Source organism: Rhinatrema bivittatum, chromosome 4 (genome assembly GCF_901001135.1).
Source record: "Rhinatrema bivittatum chromosome 4, aRhiBiv1.1, whole genome shotgun sequence".
NCBI lineage: Eukaryota > Metazoa > Chordata > Amphibia > Gymnophiona > Rhinatrematidae > Rhinatrema > Rhinatrema bivittatum.
In genome coordinates, this window is record NC_042618.1 from 478690819 (window position 1) to 478710349 (window position 19531).

The following is a 19531-nucleotide window of genomic DNA, read 5'->3' on the forward strand; positions in this document are numbered from 1 at the left end:
ACTGCTGCTGACCACGGCCCAGGATGCCACCATGCTGCTGCTCCCCCAATGTTCCCTAAGTGCATGCACACCTGACACCCGGACACTTAAAGAGGCTGTGGTGGGAGAAAACTTTGGCACCCATGGATGATGTCAGTGGCTTTAGCCCTGTACAAAGGCTCTCTGGACTCCCTCACCTTGCCTCAGTAATGGGTCTCCTGCATTCCTTGCAGTACCTGTTGCCAGCGTTCCTGTACCTCATCTTGTTGTCCAGCCTTGCCTTACCTCATATCGCAGCCTAACCTCATCCAGCCTTGCCTTGTCAACCAGTCCTATCTTGCCTTCAAGTCCAGCCTTGCCTTGTTATCCAGTTCCACAATCCAGTGGGAGCACTGAGAGGAGAGGATCACCTTGATGGTGGCCGAAGAGAATCATAAAGTACTGTTCTGGGAAATTTTAGAACTTAAAAGTTTTGGGAGAATTAACTATTGGGGTATATTCTTTAGTGTGCTTGTGTATTTGTATTAAATAGCTAGTCAGAATCAGGCAAAACTCAGGAGTTTGTGTGTCTGTATTAATTGGCTAGTCAGAAGCAGGCAAAAGCCAGGAGTTTGTGTGTTTTTATTTCCCTCCCTCCCACCCATCCCTAGCTCATCTTTTGATTTACAGGCAGGAAACAGGATGTATTTACAGGCAGGAAACAGGATGCTGGGCTTGATGGACCCTTGGTCTGACCCAGTATGGCATTTTCTTATGGCATTTTCAATTTAAAAAAAATCAGCCTTTTAACAAACTCAGGATTGCCCCAGGCCTTATCAAGAGTTTAATCATCCCCTTTTAGGCCACTATCAGATAAATAGTGAATACACTAATACATTTAAAGGACTCTAATTACACACACTCCTATGCCTATAACAACCTAAATTTAACTAGAAACTGAACAAAATTAAAATGAAGGCAGCAATCCAGTGTTGTGTTTGTGGCATTGTGGACCCTTGGTCGCAATGGAGATGACTCCGCCCATGGGGAGGGGCCCCGTGGGGAACCACTGTGATAGGCTGACACAGATAGCAGACACAGTATGTATAGAGTCTTTATTGTACAGCTATAGGTAGATGGTGAGAGCAGGAAGGTAAGGCACTGATCCACAAAGTGCCAGTACGTTCAACAGGCTCAGAAGTATAGTCTCACCCAGATGGTCACGATAGGCGGGAGCCCGCAGTGCAGGTAACGCCACAGTTGGTGGGTGGAGTTGGAGCGCTGGATGGTAGAGGTACTCACAGAATGAAGGCGTCTTCCTGGTGGTAGAATGGTGGGATCGAAGGTCCGTGGTGCAGGATATAAAGGTAGATAGGTCCTCGAGAAGTGAGTATCCAAAGGTCCAATATCCTGAAAGTAGAATAGAGAGAAAGACTCCCGAGGAGCGGTTGTCTTAGGTAGTGAGGAACCCCGAAGGGAAGTTGGAAGCGAGAGACCCCCGAGGAGCAGGTGCCTAGATCTTCTTGCTGGAGCGAGGCCCTTAGAGAGAAAGCGGTGTCTAAGCGTGCAGCTTAGAGCAGTCAGAGTAGCGAAGCAAAGTCTTTGCTAACTCAAAGTGGTAGCGGAGGCGGAGGCTTGATATACCCGAAGGTACTGATGTCATGCGGTGGGGCCGCCCCCGAGGTTCCCACCATGACGTGTATTTGAGCATAGGAGATGTGCGCTCATGCCCTAGGAGGCCACAGGAGTGAGCATGGCGGATTGGGATGCCCATGCTGGTTTGGAAATGCCGAGGCCCTCAGCACTCGAGGCAGCCATCTTGCCCAAAGAGAGTGAAAGGGGAGAAAAAGAGGTAAGGCAGAGCGGTCGCAGCCGTCTGCGACCGACGGATGCAACATCCAGCAGCAAGGGGGGGGGGGGGGGGGGGGGGGGGTGCCTTCCACTATTTTGCATTGAGTGTCAAATATATGATTTTTTTACCCACTGGTGAGAGGTTGTATGTGTGCACCTGGTGCAAAGAGCTCCTGGCTCTCAGAGAATGAATCCAATCTCTGGAGGCTACAGTGGCAGACCTGGAGGAGCTGAGGCAGACAGAGAGGTATATAGATGAGACCTTCAGGACATAGTGGCCAAGTCCCAATTCCGGTTTGGCAGCCCTGGTGCTGCCTTGGAGGAGGAAGGTCTCATGATTGATCAGCATCAACCTGGTGCAGCAGGAAAGGATCCTGTAGCAAGGACCTGCTCTCCAGGTGATGTATTGTCCTCTCGCACTGACGATATATCTCCCAGGGCTACTGCCCAGGAGGGAAGGGTTAGGTTGGCCATCATAGTTGATGATTCGATTATTAGGAATATAGATAGCTGGGTGGCTGGTGGGCGTGAGGGCTGCCTGGTAACTTGCCTACCTGGTGTAAAGGTGGCAGACCTCTTGCATCACGTAGATAGAATTTTTGACCGTGCTGGAGAGGAGCCGGCTGTCGTGGTACATGTGGGCACCAACAACATAGGACAATGTGGGAGGGAGGTTCTGGAAGCCAAATTTAGACTCTTAGATAGAAAGCTGAAATCCAGAACCTCCAGGATGGCATTTTCTGAAATGCTCTCTGTTCAACACGCAGTTCCCCAGAGGCAGGCAGAGCTCCGGAGTCTCAATGCGGAATGAGACGATGGTGCAAGGAACTGGGGAACCTTTTGGGGAAGGGGGAGTCTCTTCCGAAGGGATGGGCTCCACCTTAACCAGGGTGGAACCAGACTGCTGGCGCTAACCTTTAAAAAGGAGATAGAGCAGCTTTTAAACTGAATCAAAGGGGAAAGCCGACAGTCGCTCAGCAGCGCATGGTTCGGAGAGAGGTATCTTCAAAGGATACTAATGATGCATTAGAATTAGGGCATCCCGACAGTGAGGTTCCAATAATAAGAAAAGTAGTCCAAGTGCCTGTAACTAAAAACTCACCTGAGCTAAAAGATTCCAATTTATCCCTGTCAACTGAAAAGCAGAACGAAAATACAAACAAAAAACAAACTTTGAAATGTTTGTATGCTAATGCCAGAAGTCTAAGAAGTAAGATGGGAGAATTAGAATGTATAGCAGTAAATGATGACATAGACTTAATTGGCATCTCAGAGACATGGTGGAAGGAGGATAACCAATGGGACAGTGCTATACCGGGGTACAAATTATATCGCAATGACAGAGAGGAGCAGTCGGGAGGAGGTGTGGCGCTTTATGTCCGGGATGGCATAGAGTCAAACAGGATAAAGATCCTGCAAGAGACTAAATGCACAATCGAATCTTTATGGGTAGAAATCCATTGTGTGTTGGTTAAGAGTATAGTGATAGGAGTATACTACCGTCCACCTGGCCAAAATGGTGAGATGGACAGTGAAATGCTAAGAGAAATCAGGGAAGCTAACTAAACTGGTAGTGCAGTAATAATGGGAGATTTCAATTACCAATTCAGTGAAGAGAAAAATATATTTTGGCCTAAGCAAAAACTACTTCCCTAAAGCAATATCCCATCAAAAAGGAAGGGCAAGTATGTAATCAATTTCATATAAACCTAAACATATTCATTATAAAATATTGTTATTCTTTTAAACAACTTACAAATGAATTATATAGACACCTAAATAAATATCAACATATTTATATATCAAAAATGTATATAACAAATTAAAAAATAGAATGAAAAATAGAAAAAAATTACAAAACCACATACACATACACACCAAGACACTCACTCCCATACATATCCAGTACAAAGTAATAAAGAAAATAACAAAGAGTAAAATCTAAATATATGTAATTCCTACAATAGCATAAGCAATCTGTAGAATATCTTCAAAATACAGACTGCTCCTCAATGGATATCCAAATTTTGAACCAAGATGTGAACCTTCATGAGTCAAAATTTCCCATGTTTCTAAATCCAAGAAATAAATGTTCATATGAATGAGGATCCCAAACTTCATATAAAAAAAATCCCGACCAGGGCCCGTTTCATCTCAGAAATGAGGCTGCTTCAGGGGAACAGATTTAAATATAATATACCATAGCCTGGAAGTGATTTTTAAACCAATATCTTACAAGAAAAAGATCCTCAAATCTTGTTCATCAACACTTCTTGTCCGCATCATACTTTGTTCCAAGATTGGCAATACTTGCCGGCATCAGGACTAACCTCGGCACTGCTTACCGGCAACGAGGCACACTTGTTAACCTTTGTTGAGCAGAAAGACGTGTATCGCCAAAAAAGTTGCGGAAAAACCACAATGCCTTACGCGTGCAACAGACAAAGGTTCCCACTAGCCCCAAGATGGAAGAGGACAGAAATCCAAATAATAGCAACCAACTTTGGACACCTGCCATTAGTGATGGGAAGGTCTGATTCTTCTGTGCCAAGGGGTGATAATTAGGAACCATGGAGGCAGTGGGTGGGCAAGCAAGTCGGGAACCACAGTTTTTTCCAGGGAAATTGCCAGCAAGCTTCAAGCAGACACTGTTCTTGGCAGTGGGGGCCCCAACCGGAGATCTGTAGAGGTTTCCAGTCAACTTCAGACTGATGTTGTTGGAGTTTGGTCAGACCTAGGATGATATGATTAATTGCTTTAGACTATATAGAGATATTTCTTCCCCGTGTAGGGTATTGGTTCTCATGGACAGGGGAACAGTGGATTTCACAATATACCGAGGTAAAGGTTCACCATGGACCAATGAAATTGCTGGATCTAAGGGAACTGTTGGAATCCCATATTGCTGTACCAGAGATTCATGAATAAAATTTCCTTTAGCTCCGGTGTCAAAGAATGCTTGAGCATCAATGTGGGTATCTCCGAATGAGAGGCATACATGTTCAATAACTTGGAGAGAAGTGCAGGAGTGGGTTAGGATGGCCCTCACACCACGCCAAGGTTCAGGAGAAAAACCCAATGCTGACTGGGTAAGTGAAACATCAGGGCATGCTAGAGAGGTAAAGTTCCTGGATGGAATAAATGACAGTTTTATGGAGCAATTGGTTCAGGAACCGACGAGAGAGGGAGCAATTTTAGATCTAATTCTCAGTGGAGCACAGGATTTGGTGAGAGAGGTAACGGTGGTGGGGCCGCTTGGCAATAGTGATCATAATATGATCAGATTTGAATTAATGACTGGAAGGGGGACAGTAAGCAAATCCACGGCTCTCGTGCTAAACTTTCAAAAGGGAAACTTTGATAAAATGAGAAAATAGTTAAAAAAAAAAAGTTAAAAGGTGCATCTACAAAGGTTAAGAGTGTGCAAGAGGCGTGGACATTGTTAAAAAATCATCATCTTAGAAGCATAGTCTATGCATTAAGAAATGTGGAAGAAAGGTCAAACAATTGCTAGCATGGCTAAAATCTGATGTGAAAGAGGCTATTTCAGCCAAAAGATCTTTAAAAAATTGGAAAAAGGATCCATCAGAAGAAAATAGGATAAAGCATAAGTGTTGGCAATTTAAATGTAAGACATTGATAAGACAGGCTAAGAGAGAATTTAAAAAGAAGTTGGCCATAGAGACAACAACTTATAATAAAAACTTTTTAAATCCAAAGCAAAAAGCCTGCGAGGGAGTCGGTTGGACCATTAGATGATCGAGGGGTTAAAGGGGCACTTAGAGAAGATAAGGCCATTGCAGAAAGACTAAACAAATTCTTTGCTTCATTGTTTACTGAAAAGGATGTTGGAGAGATACCCGTTCCGAAGAAGGTTTTCATGGGTAATGATTCAGATGGACTAATCAAATCACAGTAAACCTGGAAGATGTGGTAGTCCAGACTGACAAACTGATGAGCAGTAAATCACCTGGACAGGATGGCATACACTCCAGGGTTCTGAAAGAGCTAAAAAATGAAATTTCAGATCTATTTCATTTAATTTGTAACCTATCATTAAAATCATCCGTTGTATCTGAAGACTGGAGGGTGGCCTATGTAACCCCAATGTTTAAAAAGGGCACCAGGGGTGATCCGGTAAATGATAGACCAGTGAGCCTGACGTCAGTGCCAGGAAAAATCATGGAAACTGTTATAAAGAATAAAATCACAAAACATTTAGATAGAAATGGTTTAATGGGACACAGCCAGCATGGATTTACCAAGGGAAGTCTTGGCTCACAAATCCCCAACATTTTTTTGAAGGGGTTAATAAATGTGGATAAAGGTGAACCGGTAGATGTAGTGTATTTGGATTTTCAGACATTGTTTGACAAAGTCCCACATGAGAGGTTTCTAAGAAAACTAAAAAGTCATGGGATAGGAGGCGATGTCCTTTTGTAGATTACAAACTGGTTAAAAGACAGGAAACAGAGAGTAGGATTAAATGGTCAATTTTCTCAGTGGAAAAGGGTAAACAGTGGAGTGCCTCAGGGATCTGTACTTAGACCAGTGCTTTTCAATATATTTATAAATGATCTGGAAAGGAATACGACAAGTGAGGTTATCAAATTTGTGGATGATACAAAATTATTCAGAGTAGTTAAATGTCAAGCAGATTGTGATAAATTACAGGAGGACCTTGCGAGACTGGAAGATTGGGCATTCATATGGCAGATGAAATTTAATGTGGATAAGTGTAAGGTGATGCATATAGGGAAAAATAACCCATACTATAGTTACACAATGTTGGGTTCCATATTAGGTGCTACAACCCAAGAAAGAGATCTAGGTGTCATAGTGGATATCACATTGAAATCGTCGGTGCAGTGTGCTGCGGCAGTCAAAAAAGCAAACAGAATGTTGGGAATTATTAGAAAAGGAATGGTGAATAAAACGGAAAATGTCATAATGCCTTTGTATCACAATTAGAAAGGCAATATATTAAGGGAATTAATAAACTAAACTAGGCGCATTGTTTTGGCTGGGAAAAGTAACTGCAAATAGAGCAGACGTAGATCTCTGCATTTCCCTTGGGCATTTTTCCAAGGGGAAATCTGTTTGCACTTTCCCTTTGACAATTAGTTCAGAATCCGTGGGTAAAAGCACCCTCGGGTTTTGTGCCTGTTCAGGAATTAGGGAGCAGGGAAAGGCCTGGCTGTCCCTCTCTGCTGTCAGATGACATTCACCCTCTGAACTAGGATTCACATTACAAAAACCAGATGAACGAGGTTAGCTCGTTTATAACAAAAGAGTAGCAAATAGTTGGCAGGCAGCAAAAGGCTCTCTTAATCATGCCTCCTTTCTAATTTTAATTAGACAAAAATCAATTATGCTCAAAGAAAAGGAGGTTACTGTTTTTGAAAACATATCTTACCTGAGCATGAAAAACGAGCAGGTTCTTCATCTGAATAGTTAAACTCAGTTATTAGAAAACCCAGCCCTATTGCATAATGCAATGACATTTTCCTTATTTTGTATTTTGGTTCTGAGAAAGGCACCAGTTCACCGCTGGAATGCAATAACAGGTGTCTTCCTTCTTTTCCAGTCCAGTATTTCAGACCTAGTGATGCATGCATCAATGTGCACCAAACGTTGCATCATCGCCTCTGAAGAAAGCCGTGTGCTTGCTGTGTTAATCTTCCTAGATGCACACAAAGAAAGATCAGCAGACGAGCTGCAGATGGGACCTGCTTATTCCACCAACACGGGGGCACTGGGATAAGTTTTAGCCTTGGAGTTTGTATCTGCGTTGCTAAATGAAAGCGCACTCCTACCTTTGCTTTCAAACTTGCTGCAGGGATCTATGCGGCTGCTTTTTCTGTGGAAAATAATGCATGTCCTTTCTGAAAATGCGATCTACGCATTCTTTTCCTTCCCTCACGCCCACTGTGGAGGAACACAGGTTATCGGGCAGTGGTGCTTTTCACCTGCACAAATTGTCCCTTTCCCTCTTATCAGGTCAGTATTTGGTTGCTTGTAGACCTTTCCTTCTTCGCACGTAAAACTACTGCGCGCGACTGAGATTTCCTGACAGACGCTGATCTTTTTCAGGTGCAGCTCCTCCTTCAGCCCTACCAAAATTTACAAACCGGGCTAGAGATGGGCAAAACCTGTGGTTGGTCGCATTCTTTTGCTGCGGCCCAGAAGGTCCGATTCTCTAGTTTCCCGTGCACGCAGGCCCTGAATGCGTTTTCAGCAGTGGAAGATGCAGCGCAACCCTTCCCCTCCTGCCTACTGAAACATAAGGCCGTACCGTTGAAAAAGAAAAATGCTTTTGCAAATAGCCAGCGGGATGGCGGGGAAAGGGTTACTGTGCAGTACCTCTCCGGCCATGTTGATAAGCTATTTTAACGCCAGTTTATTAAAGTGCCAGCATAGTGGTGATATTGCTTCAATTCATTGTACCTAGAAAACTCAGCATTTTATGGAGTTCTAAGGCAGCCCAATAAAGGCCTGCTCCACTCTAATAAAGCAATACTCCCGGCAAATTTACGGTTGAGTTCTATTCTAATAAATCTCCAATTGTAGACTAATGAAAAGACCCCGGTATACCTCCCTCATCCACTGCCACAAAGGGAAGCAATTTGAAAATGTTTGACAAAGTAACAGAGCACATCATCAGCACTGGAGAAGCTCATTTCCCGTCCACGGAGATATTGCATTATCATTCATATTAAAGAATAACCCAATGGCACTTATTTTCAGGAAACCAAATTACCACACAATCAATAATGCATTCTAGTTTAATCTGAAATTTCAGCTTGTATGATATTCTGCTTTCAGTTAATATCTTGCTGTACAGCAAGGTTTGCTATTGCAATATTTCTATAAGAGAATTACCTGACTAAATAATCAAATGCTAAAGTAGCTGGCTAGGAGATATTAATCTATTCTGTAGATGGCTTAATGTAGCCAGGACCTGGGAATAAAAGGCAGGTAAGCAAATATTGGAGGAGATAAAGGGGAAATTATCAAGCATTTTAACTATTTCAGAACAGAAAATGTCAATAATAGGATGTTTTATGCATTTGCAGTGGTTCTGCTTTATTGCCGATTTACATATAAATTGCCTTATTTTAGACTCAGGAAGTTTTTTACATATCTGTTTATGATACACATCTCTGCTGAGATGTCAAAAAGGCTTTTGCGTAGTTTTAAGTTCTTGAGACAGTAAAAATATTCCTGAAACATCTTTATTAACCCTTGATGAAAGCTGAGCCATAGATTAATGGCGCTCACTCAGTACCCTCAATATTTCTGAGCTTTAGCTCACTTGAGGGGCCAATGTAGGAATGGGATAAACCCTTTGGTGTATCTGGCCCTGAGTGTGGTATTTATTTATAGGAATACAATTGATCCATTTTGAGAGGAGCGGGCCCACTGCATATCAGCATGTTCTGTAGTTAAAGCCATTTTCTTAAAATGTCAAAAAAGTACATAGCAAACAGGCAGCTCAACTTTCAAACCTAGCCGTGGTACAGCATTTGCATGCATACGTGGCTGCACAGAGAATAATGCTAATATTGGATAAACTCTGTATGGGAGCTTCACAATTTATAAAATAGAGCGTATTTCTGCTCCAAAAGTATGCCATGTTTATTTCCAATACAAGAAATGCTTGCATTTTGCTAATCATTTTATAAATATACAAGTGCATATTTTAAGTGTGAAATAATTGTGAGACTGCACAAGCACATGCCTGGAATTAAATGCGGAGGCAGGTTCTAAGTATGCACAAGTACCTCGAATTACCAGTTCATCAATACCTTCTCCAGTTCTTCTCCTGTAGCACAGGGCTTCCCAAACCTTTAGCCAATGTGACCCCATTTTAGCCCTTGAAAAGTCACATGACCCCAGAGGACAACCAAACCTAATTAGCGGGCGCGTAGTTTGCCTCCAACAATCCCTCCACTCCAACTGATCCCCTCTCTCAACCTCCATCCCCCTCCAGAGGGCCTCTCATCCTCTGCCCCTCCAGCTGATCCCCTGTTACATTCCCCAGTTCCTCTCCCCTTCCCAGCTGCTCGCTCACCCACTCCAGCTTTTTATTTCCTCCCCATTGAACTTCTCTCACCTCCAATCCATTTTTTGTAACCCCAATTGATCATCTGTCATCCCTTTCCTCTCTCTTTTCTCACGCACCTCCCCAGTTGATACTCTCACCCCTAGCTCCTCTCTTGCATCCCCCCCTCTCAACTAGTGAGAGGGGGGACACTGTTTCCACCGGCTTGGCTTCTTGCTGGGAGGAGGCGGGGGTCTGAACTCGGGGTAAGGGCTGGAGGAACGAGCCGGGTGGCTGGTGCAGCGGCGGACGGTCAGGGGGTTTGCCATTTGAAATGTTATGCCTGTTTTTTGTGAGGCTCGGGCCTCCCTGGTGTTTAATAAAGCTGCGGCCCTGTTTACACAAAACTTTGGTCTAAGAGGCTTTGATTTGTGAAAGGGGCGGATGCGAGCAATGAGGTCCTGGATGCCCATATTATAGTGACTTGTTTTCATAGAGCTTCAGAGGAACCCATCCTTGACCTTGCAAGATTAGCTGTTTCTGCTTGCAAAATGTATATGCAGTAGAGTAAAAGAGCAAACAATTGTAAGGAATGGGGGAGGAGCAGCAGTTGTGATTGCAGAGACAGAGTTCACTCTCTCTCTGGGCTGCATGACTGCGATGGGGTGGAAGGTATCTCCTTCCTTGGTCATCAGATAGAGAGAGAGAGGAGTTCTGTAATTCTGAACTTTTGGAGAAATGACTCAGCCATATAAGGAACATATTGCATTGCATTATTAGTATTCCTGCTACATTTATGTATTATTTCTTCTTGAACTATTTTTAGCACATCTGAGCACATATAATAATAGGCACACTTCTTATGCTGGTATCCATAAGAACATAAGAACATGCCATACTGGGTCAGACCAAGGGTCCATCAAGCCCAGCATCCTGCTTCCAACGGTGGCCAATCCAGGCCATAAGAACCTGGCAAGTACCCAAAAACTAAGTCTATTCCATGTCACCGTTGCCAGTAATAGCAGTGGCTATTTTCTAAGTCAACTTAATTAATAGCAGGTAATGGACTTCTCCTCCAAGAACTTATCCAATCCTTTTTTAAACACAGCTATACTAACTGCACTAACCACATCCTCTGGCAACAAACTCCAGAGTTTAATTGTGCGTTGAGTAAAAAAGAACTTTCTCCGATTAGTTTTAAATGTGCCACATGCTAACTTCATGGAGTGCCCCCTAGTCTTTCTACTATCCGAAAGAGTAAATAACCGATTCACATCTACCCGTTCTAGACCTCTCATGATTTTAAACAGTTGTGCTACTCAAGAGTGCGAGTGTGGCTTTGTGTTTTCTTGAATAGCAGATCCTGTCAGGAACACAGCTTGATCTGTGTTCGGGGCAGTGGATCTTGCCAGGGGAGGTGCTTGGGGGACATCTGCCAAACGCACACAGTTAACTTGTAACAAATTTGCATTGTGAGCAGGATACTAGGATTCTAGGTCTGGGTTTATATGTGCTCAGTTTTTACTGAGTGACTTTAATGCTTTGCTGCATCTGATGATCATTGTGGCTGTTTGCATATGTGGTTGGTGTGTAATATGTGATGCAAGAAGAAGGGATCAGGTGAGCAGACGTCCAAGGTTCTAGGGTTGACTAAAGGTCCCTGGAATGTAGAGGCACAAACTTGGGTAGACACAGAAAAGAGGGCAGAAAGTTTGATGGTGAGGACCTTGATTCCTCCCAAGCATCTTGCCTAAAGAAAATCTGGTTAGGGAAAAAAAGGGGGTGCTGCATGGGGAGCTGGATATTACTTACTATGCTTTGTAAGCTATGGGAGAATAAGAAAGGATATAAAACAGAATGTGAGTTTCTCCAGCATAAAGTGACTGATATAGAGAGGCAGCTGCAACTGATCATGGATAAAGTGAGAAATGACCTGGCTGCTAGGCTGCCCCCCTGCCAGCTGGCATCCTAACTTGAAGGCTGCATTACACAGCAAGGCCAGCCATTGAAGAAGCTGCCTCACAGATTACTCAAGGTCTCATCATTGATTCACCTCAACTCTTTGCTTTGGTCATCCTTGTACTTACTCTTGTTACTGTGTGGCTTTAGTGGCCTTGCCCTGTTTCCATGCGTCCTTAGGGGCCTTCTCGCCTTGCCCTCTTTCCATGCGTCCTTAGGGGTCTTCTCGCCATGCCCTGTTTCCATGCGTCCTTGGGGTCGTCTCGCCTTGCCCTGTTTCCATGTGTCCTTAGCGGCCTTCTCGCCTTGCCCTGTTTTCATGTGTCGTTAAGGGTCTTCTCGCCATGCCCTGTTTCCATGTGTCCTTAGGGGCCTTCTCGCCTTGCCCTGTTTCCATGTGTCCTTAGGAGTCTTCTCGCCTTGCCCTGTTTCCATGTGTCCTTAGGGGTCTTCTAGCCATGCCCTGTTTCCATGCGTCCTTTGGGGTCTTCTCGCCATGCCCTGTTTCCATGTGTCCTTAGCGGCCTTCTCGCCTTGCCCTGTTTTCATGTGTCGTTAAGGGTCTTCTCGCCATGCCCTGTTTCCATGTGTCCTTAGGGGCCTTCTCGCCTTGCCCTGTTTCCATGTGTCCTTAGGAGTCTTCTCGCCTTGCCCTGTTTTCATGTGTCCTTAGGGGCCTTCTCGCCTTGCCCTGTTTCCTTGTGTTTTTAGGGGCCTTCTCACCTTGCCCTGTTTCCATGTGGCCTTAGGGGTTTTCTTGCCTTGCCCTGTTTCCATGTGACCTTAGGGGCCTTCTTGTCTGTACCTGTTTAGACCCTGTTCATGCCTTAATTTCTGTTGAGCCTCCCTGTGGCCCTCCTTGTCTTTTGGCTTTATTGTCTAGTATCTAACCTGTCTTGCCATCAATTGCTTTGCCTGAATTAATGTATCTCTTGCCTTGCTCTTGTCTTATCTTGGCCTCCTTGTGGTCCTCTTCCTTCCCTTGGGCCTCCCAGTGGCCTAGCTGCCCTGTGGGTTCCTTGCACTTCTGACTTCCAACTGAAACCTCAGAAACGTTCCCTTCCAGCAATTACTGTTTCCTTTTAACAGTTTGCAGTCCGTGAAAGGACATCGCCTCCTATCCCATGACTTTTTAGTTTTCTTAGAAGCCTCTCATGAGGGACTTTGTCAAACGCCTTCTGAAAATCCAAATACACTACATCTACCGGTTCACCTTTATCCACATGTTTATTAACCCTTCAAAAAAATGAAGCAGATTTGTTAGGCAAGACTTCCCTTGGATAAATCCATGTTGACTGTGTTCCATTAAATCATGTTTTTCTATATGCTCTACGATTTTGATCTTGAGAATAGTTTCCACTATTTTTCCCAGCACTGAAGTCAGGCTCACTGGTCTATAGTTACCCGAATCGCCCCTGGAGCCATTTTAAATATCGTGGTTACATTGGCCACCCTCCAGTCTTCAGGTACAATGGACGATTTATTTCTATTTCTTTAAAAGCATTTCTATACTGCGTACTCCATAGATTTCAGTAGTTTACAAAATGTACATAAATAATAAAAAGTAGAACTATACATTCAAAAGCTTTAACATGGACAGACAAATAAAAAGTTAATGCAAGACACTGCTGAGACCTAAAATAGTGGGTCTGTCTCTTCGAGACGCTTAAGAAATATTTGATGGAGGTGCTGAAAATTATAGCTGAGGTTCTCCCCTCAGTGAATAAAACTTATTTTTGCCTGGAGGGAAAAAAGAAGAATCTGGAAGGGCTCAATCAACAAACGATACCCTGGATTTGACCTTCTTCTTGAAAAGATTGGATGTGCTTTTAAAGGTGAATTTTCAAAGAGATGCAGTCATACAAATTATCACAAATGGCACATATTCATGTAAGTGCTATTTTCTAAACCCCCAAACATTTGCACACAAGTAATGGTGCACAAATAAAGTTTGCTTGTATAAAAAGGGGCGGGCCAGGGTGGGACCAACATTTACGAGTATTAAGTTATTTTATAACCTGCGAAAGTGAGGCGCTTACAGAGGTTACCTGCCCATAGTAACACCTGCTAATTATCTGGCACAAGTCAGAATAAAATTCTTTATAGCCAAAAACTGACTGGGTGAGGGGTCTGGGTAAACTGGGAAGAGTTCAGAATGAAGATCCAGGGGGGGTCTTGATAGCCTAGAGGTAGACTGGGCAAACTGGTGGACTAATTGGTAAAACTGGTAATTTCCTTCACGTGCGCATGGTAGATGAAGTATCAAAATATTCATTTAAAGTGTTAAGGGCTTGGGGGTAACCTGCACAGAGCGGCAGTTCCTATCTTTAACAGAAACATGGGGTTACCTGCACAGATAAGTAGTTACTACCATAAGAAGCTTGCTGGGCAGACTGGATCATTTGGTCTTTTTCTGCCATTATTACTATGTTACTTTACTATGATTTTAAAAAACATTTATATGGCTAAAATTGGGTTTTACACAGGTAAATGCACTTTACCCATGCAAGTGGGCTTTTGAAAATTGCTAGAATATATGCCTTTAAATTGCCCGTGTATGTGTACTTTACGCACATAAATGGCTTTTGAAAATTGCTACAATAGCAGTTACATTTCCATGTGAAAAGTCGCCTGTTAGCCTTTTACCTTCTACCTCCTCCGGTAGAATCAAGGGTGATATCTTTTTCTTCTTCGCCTCATCTTCAGCAGATATTCAAGGGCCATTGATGTGGTCCTTCTCCTCCCCTTCCTCCTCCTCTCAGGATGGCTGGGCGTCACCCTCTCCTTGGAGTCCGGTGATCTCAGCTTCCTCTTCCATTGGTTAGCAGAGTCAAGTCAAATACGCTTGAGCCACAAAGGATCTAGCACTCCAAACTCAAATAAGTAAAAGGTGCTATGAGAGGGTGGAAAGAAGCTCTCCGTGGAGCTCAAAGAGCTAGAAAAATGAGAGCACGGCTTACGTCGTGCTGGCTCCTTGATAGCAAACAGGATTCAGGAATCTCTCTAGAAAGCGCCGAGGGCTACCACATGGGAGAGCTGCAAACCCAACAAACTAGCAACCCGCCACTCCCATTCCTTATCCAGTATTACTAGGGGACTAACAGGATCCCTACATGGATGTATATTTTATGTGCAGGCAGTATTTTTTAAAATACGCACATGTACTTAAAATCAGCAGTTTGCTGATATGTCCATCAGTTCACCAGCCCATCTTCAATTCACCTGGCCCCTTTCAGTACTTCAGCCTGATCCCCCACTAGTTATACCAGACCCTCTACCCCAAAGTAGCAGACAACCGACAAGACTGTAATATTGTGCAAATAAGTTGGCTAATGTATTCATGGAAATCTCTTATAAAGCAGCAGCTTTCATGCATTGTTCTTTACCCTCCCCAGAAGGCCCCTAGAGCACCCCTTGTCTTGCACTGGTATATGTGCGTGCTAAAACGGAAACTGCACATTCTTTTCAGGTTTATAAAATAGCATAAACCACTACTCTCCTTCCTTGTTCTAGCACGGAGACAGGTAATCCTTCCCACCTCAATAATTGTGATATCCTGTGCGGCCATTACAAGAAGCATCATCGAGAAATGTTGTCACATGATCTGCTCTCCGCCTTATGCTTAATCATAGCTCTTCATTCAGAACTTATCAATATTTTTTGAAAGCAATTTCTTTTTTTGCAAGTAAAATACGGTAAGTTTAAATCAGTATCGTTAATGTCCTGATTCATATGAAAAGTAAGACGTATCCCATTTTTAATGTGATGAACACTGCCACTTTGTAAGCTGCTGATAAACTCTTGCAACAAACGCTGTAGCCCATCATGGGTCTGTGTTTTGGATAACCTTGTCCTCCTTCAGGGTATGGAAACTATGTCTTATCTATGAATCAAATAAATCATATTACTGAAACAGAATGTCTTACTTGTTATTTTAATTAGTATATCACCTCGGGAAACTGCGTACACACTCTTAGCATTTTTCTGGTCATTTAACATTGCGTATCACGCGAAATGTCATCCGTTGTTCTTTCCCTTCTCCTCTTATATGTAAAAAGAATATATTAATTTTTCAATCAAATCGACAAATGCCAATCTATCTTGTTATTCAAGCCGTATGGATGGACTGTATTAAAATGAAAAATCCAATATTGCTCTCTAATTACTTTGTAGAATCACCCCCACAGAAGTTTTTTCTAATCCACTCTATAACCCTCCACTTTAAATCTTTGAACTGATGTGAAAACTGAACAGAGTGCGGCACCATAGGAGATTGTAGCTTCTTTGTCTGAACCCAGTTACGGTGTTCAATAAGGTGAGTTCTTTCAACATACCTTTTCAGACATGGACATATGATCATGTATGCAACATGTGAGGTTTGGCAATCTGAAAATGTTTTAGCTGTGTATGTTCTTCCAGTGTCTACATCACTCCAGTATGGATCTCTGAACTCCTGTTCACACAGTGAACACTGACCGCATGTCCAATGTCCTCTGGAGAATACTGAATTGGCAGGCAAGAGTTCACCACATAGTCACAAATACTTCTACCTCTAGTATAAACTATTAATGGTGCCTGTGAGAAAATAAGTTACATCTGCAAGACTGGCCAATATTTAAAAATTAAAGAGGCCACCGTTGTTGCCTTATTGGTATATTTCAACACCCATACCAGTCGGGTATCTTCATCTGCCCCCGCAATGCCAATCAAGAGCCACGCTCTTTCCGTGTTTTAACTCTTTTATAAGCACGTTTTATGATGCCAAACGGATAACCATGAACTAGTAATCTCCTGAATACATTTTCTGCCTGGGTATGAAACTCTGTACTTGATGAATAGATTCTCCAGAGTCTTAAAAATTAACCTGCTGGTAAATTGCAACTCAATTTGTACAGTTTAAAACTACTTAAAAATAGTGCAACGTGTTCCTGTCACTAGATTTTCTAAATATGGTCAATCCCAGTACTGTATCTTCTTTAATAATAGTAATATCCAAATAGGCGATCGTGTAAAAATGACAGGTCATTGCGAAAGATAAATTCCTATCTTGAATATTCAACTATGCAATCAAACCTCATAGAGATTCTTCATTGGATTTTCACAGGAAGAAAATATCTATATACCGGATGTATAGGTGTACATATTCAAATACTGGCGCAGTGTGTAGAATGTTTTCTACAAAGGTTGCCCTATATAAATCAGCTGAATCCGGAGATATGGTGGCTCCCGTGGCAGCACCACGCACATCTTTGAAAAAAGTATTATCGAACCAAAAATAATTCTCACAGAGAGCTATTTCTGCCATGGTGGAGATATACTCTGTGGGGACTCTATGTGGCTGCGGTCTGGTGTTTAAAGTATCCTTAATCACTCACAGTGCCTCATGCTGAGGGACACTGGTATAGACTGCTGTTATGTCTTGGGTTACCAAGTAAATGTTCTGTGCGTCTTTTATAGATTGTAACCCACTGAGCACGTGTTTTGTATCCTGTGTGCTAATGGGACCATAGATTAAAAAAAATGGTCTACAGAAAATAGAGCTGAACTCCAATGTTCCAGGCACATATCTCGTTGTGGAGGTTGAATACGGTTAAGGCAAAGGAGGCTCAACACCCAAGAATCCCTACAATATAAGATCCATAAGAGCTTGGAAGACCAAGCGTTTCCACTCTGGGCTCCGTATTGCAAATATAGGGGGGTGGGCTACATTTTCTTTGACCCCAGAAATGAAGATATTTTTGAATGCTAAGAAAGCGGATCAGACTAATCCAGTTGAGGTTGTGTCCTGACCGGATCAATGGCCTTTAGTAGGCCATGCTTGTTTCTTTCTAGTGCCCCCCCACCTCTTATTTTTCTTTGACTGAGGTCTAATGAATATCAAAACATCACCTTCTTGCCTTTCCTTAAGAATTTATTTATTTTTTTTCCCCTCAATTCCTGTGGTTTGATTTGTAATAATTTCTTCAGCATGTTCGCTTGTGATGGTATTTGAAATTAAATGAATAAAGAGAAAATTAAAATAAAAACAGGTTTTATGCATGTAAATGCCTTTTGAAATTACCCCTCATAGTCTAAAGACGGCAATAAAGAATAGCAAAGATGACAAGAGAAGCAAAAGCAAAAGACAAATTAGAAAACTGGGAGTAAGAACAAAGTTAAGAGATCACAAGAGAAATTCAAAGAAGTAAAGACAGGGATCAGCAAGGGTCCCCCTGTCTAGCACATCTCAGAAAGGGATGCCAGATAGAACAGAATTTAATTAATCTTAAATTGCATTCCGCTGTTACATGTTCCATCAGAAATGCATCCCATATTCTCGTTAACCAATCCAGAGAAGAAAGAGGCAGATCTTGTCTTCAGCACATCGAGCAGCAATTAATGCACGATTAACGAGTTCACTTTCAGCAAAGTTCCTTGCATAAAAAGGAAGACCAGTCTCCCTCCCTCTCCAATAAAAAAAAAAGAAGCTGACCCCAACCGTAAATTCCCTGCATCACTCTCAGGGCTACCTTGCCCCGTTATTAATGAATACATTTCCGATCTGGTTCTGTTCTGGGACAGATCCACAAGACATGAGACAGACTCAGCGCCGGTGCACGCTGACCCAACAGTGCACTCAAACTTCCAGATATCTTTTATTTTGTTTATAAAAAGACATTAAGGGTTAGGCGCCCCGGCCGCGGGCCCACGCAGCCGGGCCTCCTTACCCCAGGGGGCCGAGGACGTGCGCCTGCCCCATCCTTCGCCGGCCCCCGTCGCCGACTCCTGCCTCCAAACGCGCCGCACCTGACGCCGACACTGCTGGGCCCCCTAGCGCACACGCGACTCCGCCCCTATTTAAAGGGCCAGCTGCAGAGAGGTCCCCGCGGCCCGCAGCGATGACGTCAGGCAAGGCAGGTGTATATACCCTGCCTTGCCATGTTTTTCCTCGCCTTAGCAACAGGTCCTGCTCCGCTCCGAGCTGCTGGTTGCTCCGTGTGCTCTTCATCCTGCTCCGTGTGTTCCTGATCCTGCTCTGTGCGCTCTTCATCCTGCTCCGTGTGGTCTCCATTCTGCTCCGCTCCGAGCTGCTGGTTGCTCCGTGTGCTCTTCATCCTGCTCCGTGTGTTCCTGATCCTGCTCCGTGTGTTCCTGATCCTGCTCTGTGCGCTCTTCATCCTGCTCCGTGTGGTCTCCATTCTGCTCCGCTCCGAGCTGCTGGTTGCTCCATGAGCTTTTCATCCTGCTCCGTGTGTTCTTCATCCTGCTCCGTGTCTTCCCGTTCCTGTTCCAGCTCCTCGTCCCCTCGACTTGATTCTTCTGGTTCTCGACTTGGCTCATCCCTGGATTCTGTGTTGTCTGCCGCCTGCCCTGACCACTTGCCTGCTCACCGTCTTTCCTGCTAGCTGCCGGTCCCGAACTCTGGAACGTCCGACCTCGCTTCTGCCTTCTGCTTCCAAGATCGCCTTCGTCCGGAGACCAGCCCCTAACTCCTGCCGGCCCTGGCACCCAAGGGCTCAACCCGCGGGGGACGAGCGCTGGTATAGGTGAAGGTCCCCCAACGACGAGGCCCTATAGGAACTCCTCTCCTATAGGTGGCACCAACTCGTCTCGGTGCAGGGGGCCACTACTCCGCGCAACACTAAGATACCATCTCCATATTAGTTTGTAACCATTCTCCAAAAGGTTGGCTGAAATAAATGAGGAGGCCAATATTCAGAGTGTATTTAGCACTAATTA